Here is a 6,000-nt window from a genome sequence, read left to right as displayed (position 1 = left end):
TTTCTCTCCACACAATCTCCTGCCCAATCTGAGTCAGAATAGCCAACTAGGTTGAAGTTTGCTCCTTTGGGATACCATAGACCAAAGTTTGGGGTATGAGCCAAATATCGAAAGATTCGCTTAACAGCCATATAATGACTTTATTTTGGTGCGGATTGAAATCGTGCACATATCCCTACACTCAACATAATATCTGGTCTAGATGCACAAAGGTAAAGGAGGGATCCAATCATGGAGCGATATACCTTTTGATCCACTGCTTTACCATTGGGATCACTGTCAAGCTTGCATCTTGTTGGCATGGGGAACTTGACTGGCTTGACATCTTCAAGCTCGAACCGTTTGAGCATGTCTTGACTGTATTTGGCTTGTTTGATGAAGGTCCCTTCTAGGCCTTGTTTAATCTCGAAGCCGAGGAAGAACTTCAACTCTCCCATCATGGACATCTCAAATTTCTCGGTCATTAGTGCAGCAAATTCTTCTTTGAAGGAAATGTTAGGAGAACCAAAGATAATATCATCAACATATAGTTGGCATATGAACAAATCCCCTTTAACCCTCTTAGTAAAAAGAGTGGGATCTATCTTCCCAATTTCAAACCCACGATCTTGTAACAACTCAGTAAGATACTCATACCACACACGTGGGGCTTGTTTAAGGCCATAGAGTGCCTTATTAAGTTTGTACACATGATTGGGGAGCTTGGGATGTTCGAATCCCGGGGGTTGTTTGACATAGACCAACTCATTTAACGGACCATTAAGAAAGGCACTTTTCACATCCATTTGTTGTAATTTGAAATTATGTTGAGAAGCAAATGCAAGCAACATGCGAATAGATTCTAGACGAGCAACAAGGTCAAAGGTTTCACCGTAGTCGATACCCTCGACTTGGGAGTAGCCTTGAGCCACCAATCTTGCCTTGTTTCGAATCACAATCCCATTGGCATCTTGCTTGTTTTTGAATATTCATTTGGTCCCGATGACATTATGTTCCTCCTCTGGTCTTGGCACTAAATCCCAGACTTGGTTACGCTCGAAGTTGTTAAGTTCTTCATGCATGGCCATAAGCCAATCCTCATCATCGAGCGCTTCCTGTACCTGTTGAGGTTCACAATACGAAACAAATGCGTGATGCTCACAGTAATTCCAAATCTGTTGACAGGTGGATACTCCCCTTTTTAGACTGCCAAGTACATTCTTCATAAGATGTGACTTGACTCTCAGCTTGTTCGCAATCTTGGTTGCTCAACGCTCCAAGAGTTCTTCATTGGATAACTTGGGAGCATCGACTTGTTTACTTTGCTTGCCCTTGCGTCTTGAGCCTCCCTTGGCACCGGTTGTTGGTGTTGTAGAAGGGAATTGCGAGACAGTATCCTGATCATCTTGACTTTCGACTTGAGCAGGTTCACTTGTTTGTCCTTGTACTTGTAGTTGCTCTTGATCTTCGTCTTGTGCTTCTACTTGGTCTGGATCTTGTGGTTGCACTTGATCTTGATCATGAGCAGGTTCGGAGTCTTGGGTGAGTGCTTGAATCTCATGGGACACATCATCATTGTTGGGCAATTTATCTTGACCTTGAGCTTGTTCATCTTGTTGAGAGTCTTGCCTTTGTTCATCGGAAGCGTGTGGGGCTTGTGGGGGTGATGGCTCCACTTGAGTAGAGCATTGTCCTTCTCCTTCGGCCACAAGGGGTTCCTCAATGGGGAGTATTTGACCAATCCCCATTCTTCTTATGGCTTGGGGAGGAATTTCATCACCTACATCACAAAGACCACTTTGCTCCACTTGGGAGCCATTATTTTCATCAAACTCCACGTTACACGTCTCCTCAATGAGTCCGGTGGACTTGCTGAGGACACGGTAAGCATGAGAGTTTGTAGCATAACCAACAAAGATGCCCTCATGTGCTCTAGAATCAAATTTGGCTAAACGTGCACCTTTCTTGAGAATGAAACACTTACAACCGAATACCCGGAAGTACTTGAGATTGGGTTTGTTTCCAGTGAGAATCTCATATGGAGTCTTGTTCAAGCCTTTGTGGATATAGAGCCGATTGGACGCATGAAATGCTGTGTTGATGGCCTCTGCCCAAAAGTTATATGGAGATTTGAATTCCGCCATCATTGTTCTTGCAGCGTCCATCAAGGTCCGGTTCTTCCTTTCTGCCACGCCATTTTGTTGAGGGGTATATGGTGCTGAATATTGATGTTTTATTCCCTCATCACCTAGAAACTCATCCAAGGTGTAGTTCTTGAACTCGGTGCCGTTGTCACTTCTAATCATCAAGATCTTTGCTTCATGTTGGCGTTGAGCTTCATTAGCAAAGTTGATGACAGTTTGTTGAGTCTCAGTCTTCCTTTTGAAGAAATATACCCAGGTGTATCTTGAGTAGTCATCAACAATCACCAAGCAGTACTTTCTGCCTCCAAGACTATCAAATGATGGAGGGCCGAAAAGACCATATGGAGGAGCTCCAATGGCCTCTTAGTGTAAATGAGAGTCGTTGGACGATGAGCAGTTTCATGAATCTTTCCTTCAATGCAGGCACTGCAAGCACGATCTCTCGCAAAACTCACATTTGTTAGTCCACGAATATGGTCCCCTGTTAAAAGACTTTGCAAAGATATCATATTGACATGAGCTAGTCGGCGATGCCAAAGCCAGCCCACATCAACTTTAGCCATTAAACACGTCGCAGTCTTAGTGGGTCGCTTTGAGAAGTTCACCACATAAAGACCATTTTCGACATATCCAACATAGGCTACTTTAAGAGTCTTGCTCCACAGGAGGACCACAATATCAAGATTAAAGAATGTGGAAAAACCCATAATTGCAAGTTGACGAACCGAAAGTAAATTGTAGGCAAGAGACTCAACAAGCATGACCTTCTCAATAGATAACTCTTGAGAGATGACCACCTTACCAAATCCCAATACCTTTGATGAGGATGCATCGGCGAATTGGACATGGGTGGGCATAGATGGAGAAGGATGCACATCCACCACTAAGTCCTTGCTTCCGGTCATATGATTTGTTGCTCCACTTACGAGCAACCATGACACCCCACCGGAAGCAAACTCCTGCAATAGATCAAGGCTTGGTTTTAGGTACCCATTTTTTAATGGGTCCTTTCATGTTAGAGACAAGGGTCTTAGGAACCCAGATAGCCCATTCAATGGACTCATAGTAGGAACCAACAAATCTGGCATAAACATGCCCATCACTAGCACGACATAGGACATAGGAAGAATTGAGTTTGTCGGTTGTGTTAGTAGGAATGGTTTTGCCCTTCTTGACGTTACCATCGTCCACCTTGTTCCTGTTCACCTCCTGAGTCCCTTCGCCCTCTTTGACAAAGATGTCCATGAGGGTAGTGGATCTTTTGTTCCCGTTCCTCCTTTTTTCCTTTTGACTTGGAGGTAAGTCCAAGTCCCTCCTTTCCTACAACACCCTTTTGAGTGCTCAAGAGGTCGTTCAGGCTCTTCTCACCTTGTATGCATGTCACAAGGCCCTTCTCAAGTTTCTCCTTTAACTTGGCATTTTCCTCCACAAGATGTACATGCTCACAACAAGGATTAGTTGTACAAGCATTATCAATTAACACAAAGGGAGGACAAGTAGAGATCTCCTTGGTAAGCTTTGCTTGGAGTTGATCATGAGACTCTTTCAGAGAGAAATGAACACCTTTCAAGACCTTGTGAGCCTTGTCAAGTGTGTCAAACTCCATTTTGAGTCTGTCATGGCCAACCCCAAGAGCATACTTCTCAGACTTAAGCATACGAGTAAGAACAATATCATGATCTAGTTTCTTTTGCATTTTAGCGCATTCATCGTTGTATGACTCCTCAAGAGCCAAACAAAGAGTGCGCTCTTTTTCTAGAGCAATAGATAATTCAGCAATTTCATCGGCATATTCACGACTGTGTCCCTGAAGCTCGGAGATGGTCTCCTCATGAGACTCGATGAGGTCATTGGCCTCACCCAGTTGTTCCAAGAGAGCAACAAAGTGCTTCTTGGATTCTCCCTTAATAGTGCACAGAAACTTGTCAAGATCATGCTCATTAAGTTCCCAACATCGCTATCATCAACACAATTTAACAATGAAGGAGCAGTAGCGATGTTGGTCTTAATGATGGGGGTTACCTGATTGATACCTTTTGCCATGAGGCACTTGGTGATGTGGTTCTCGTTGGGGGCGTTGAAGAGAGACACCTTCTGGGGAGAGGGAGTGGCAATAGCATCAGTTGCCGTTGCCACTGTATCATCATCATCATCATCACCGGAAGGGTACTCTTCAAGGGCCACCATCCCCTTTGGGTGAGGTTTCTTCACAAAGTTGTTCTTGATTGGAAATGACTTGGTTTTGTCTTTGCGAATGAGCTTGCCCCCGTTGTCTTCCCTTTTCTCATAGGGACATTCGGCCATGAAGTGACTCACGTTACCACAGTTATAGCATGTCCTCACTCGTTGCTTGGGTTTGAACCCACTCGAGTTGTTCTTGGTGAAGGTCGGTCTTGAGTTCCTCTTGTTCCCCCAGAATTGCCTTGATGCAAGAGCCATGTGCTCATGATAGGTATACTTCGTGTCTTCAGGGCAGCTCTCTTCTTCCTCATCCTCTTCTTCTTCTTCAAACGTTGCTTTTGCCTTTAACGCAAGGTTGGGAGAAGCTGTCTTTGAGCGAACACGAGCAAGTGCATTGTCAGCAGTTTCGTTCATGATTGACATTGCAATGAATTCATCCAACACCTCACTGGAAGACAAGGAGTGGAAGTCTGGTCGCTGACGAATGACAGATGACATGGCTTTATTGAAAGGCATGATGGCTTTGAGAAACTTGCGCTTGACCCATGTATCATCCACATCCTTGCTCCCATGGTCCTTGAGTGCCACAGCAATAGCAGTCACCCTCCGATAGAGATCACGAGGGTCCTCGTCTTCCTTCATCACAAACTCATCGGCCTTATCAAGTATCACTTCATAGTTGGACCGTTGAATGCTTGAGCTTCCCTTGTACAACACCATAATGTGCTCCCAACAATCCTTGGCCAAAGTGAAGGGACGCAAGTGAGGAAGATCTTCAGGTGGCACTGCAGACTGGAGAATAAACAGAGCAGAGTGATTGTATTGATTGTCCGCATCTTCTCTTGGAGTGAGGTTGCTTGGATCATGGGGATAATATCCTTGCTCGATGATTCTCCACAAATTTGTTGAGCTGTGATTCAAATGAGACTTAATAGAAAATACCCAGTTAGCAAAATCACCTTTTACAAGTTTAGGAGGAGGACCAACAGGATTAAGACGCGGTGTGGGAACCGGTCCTCCATAGACCAAGGGTGGTGGAACAGATGCATACGTCCCATTCCCATTATTTTCGAGAGGTTGGGAAGGTTGCATACCTTTAGCCGCTTCCCTGACGGAATCGGCCTCCGAATCCATGGTGGTGGGTTTAACCACCAATGCCGGTTCGGGAGAGTTTCTAATTCCCTCAATTAACTCTTTAAGCATGGTCTTGACCTCGTTCGTCATGGACGTCTTGAGAGCGGCCATAGCCGTATTCAAGTCGTCCCTTGTGATCGAAGTCAAGTCCATGCCCTTGGTTTGTGCACAGGGAACTCCCTCATCATCTTCCATACTCTTCGGGTGGTTAAACCCTTAATAAAGAGACGTGGCTCTGATACCAATTGAAAGGATCGATATGGTTGACTAGAGGGGGGGGGAATAGGCAACGACAACTTTTTAATTAATCTTAGCAAGTTAGGGTAAACAACATATGTGTTCACAAGAATAGCAACAATGGGGTGAACCGTAATGAAGCTAACAAGAAGAGCTACTAAGACAAGTAAGAGATAGACAACAACATAAGCATACACAAAGTAAAGGTTAGAGATAACCACAAGTGGAATCAATGAAGACGAGGATGTGTTACCGAAGTTCCTTCCCTTTGACAGGAAGTACGTCTCCGTTGGAGCGGTGTGGAGGCACAATGCTCCCCAATAAA

Source organism: Hordeum vulgare, chromosome 3H (genome assembly GCF_904849725.1).
Source record: "Hordeum vulgare subsp. vulgare chromosome 3H, MorexV3_pseudomolecules_assembly, whole genome shotgun sequence".
NCBI lineage: Eukaryota > Viridiplantae > Streptophyta > Magnoliopsida > Poales > Poaceae > Hordeum > Hordeum vulgare.
The sequence above is the reverse complement of the archived record's forward strand: the minus strand, read 5'-3'. Positions refer to the sequence as shown.